Source organism: Etheostoma cragini, chromosome 13 (genome assembly GCF_013103735.1).
Source record: "Etheostoma cragini isolate CJK2018 chromosome 13, CSU_Ecrag_1.0, whole genome shotgun sequence".
In the NCBI taxonomy this organism is placed as follows: Eukaryota; Metazoa; Chordata; class Actinopteri; order Perciformes; family Percidae; genus Etheostoma; species Etheostoma cragini.
The window spans coordinates 25,583,027-25,584,721 of NC_048419.1; positions in this window are offsets into that span (position 1 = coordinate 25,583,027).

The window sequence follows — 1,695 nt, forward strand, 5'->3', positions numbered from 1 at the left end:
TATATATATAGGCTATATATATGTATATATATGGGCTATTTTTATTTTTAATGTTGGTAAAACTCAATGTTTAGAAGAGTTTGATGTTCTGCAACATTCAGATGAACTCTTCATTTTCTAAAAGCTTCTATGTCAGAAATTTGGGTTTCTATGATCCCAAATGTCCCAAAAGATCCCGATGATGGTTCCATGCGACGCTCCTTACAAATAGAATTAATGATTGGGTCACTTCATCATTACATTTGGGTGTTTTCTTTAATTTTATAGCATTTTAAGAAAGAACAGGATTTAAGAACACTGAACAAAGTGAGAGAAATTTGGGGAAAACAACAAAAACGTCAAAAAAAACGGAGAAATAATCGACAAAGTGACGACAAATGTCGGAGAAAGCTTCAAAAAATTCAAAAAAAACAACAAAAATGTCAAAAGGATTCAACAGAGAATTTCGGGAAACTGAGAAAAACGGTTTGTTGTTTTTAGGTTTTGATTTAAGATTTGGACCCAGAAAAACTACGTCCCAAAAAACGCCGAAAATTTTGACAAAGACGTTGTTAAGATGAAAAAGGTTTAAAAAAGCAACAAAAATGTCCCAAAAATGTCCCAAAAAAAAAAAATCGACAACGATCTTGGGGAAAATTTAGAAAATGTCAAAAAGTGACGAGAACTGTCGGAGAAAGCTTAAAAAAAATCAATAAAGAACTTTGGTTAAGTGAGAAAAGCGTCTCAACGAGTTTTAAATAAAGATTTTGACGCAGAAAAACAAAAAAAGATGAAAGAACTTTGAAAAAAGTGACAAAAAATGAGGAAAAAGCTTTAAAATGTTGGAGGAAATACATCAAAACAACTAAAATGTGCAGAAAAAAAAAAAAAAATTGTTGCTTAGTGAAGTTTTTTTTAATAATTCGGACCGAGAAAAACCAAAAGATCAAAGAAGAAAACACGAAGTTGAAAGAAACAGAATAAAATGTAAATAATAAATATATAAATATTTAAAATAAAGTCAGATATAAAATAGTATATTATGAAGTATTTATACATAAAGTATAAAAGACGTGTTAGATGGTCAACATCTGCACTAAGGAGGATAAAATACTAAGTTACGACATAAAGTACACGTTAAGCTTCATATACATCAAAATATTATGTATTAATACATAAATATATATAAATATATATAAATGTTTAAAATATAATAATAAAAAACAAGATTATATTCAATGCAGGAAAAATATCAGTTAAACTGAGTGATGCAATATATGTACTATATATATATATATATATATATATATATATATATATATACATATATATGTAGTACATATAGTTAAACTATAAATAAATACATTTTTTGATATTTTCTTACCTTTTCCAAATTATGGGCGTTTTATTTCGACATTTTTTTCACGTTTTTTTTTTGCTTTTTTAAATTGTTTTTAAAAATAATGTTTTCTTATTTTATTTTCACAATGTTTTTCATATTTTTTTGTTTTTTCACTAATTTGTCGCCTCATTAAAGATTATATTAATCTGTAGTTAAAAATATATTAAATAAATCTTTAAAAACAAAATTATACGGAAATAAACTCAAAGCTTGTTTGGTAGTTTGCAGGAAAAATACTTTCTTAAATTAAGAATAGAGTAATTATATAGGCTATATATATATATATATATATATATATATATATATATATATAT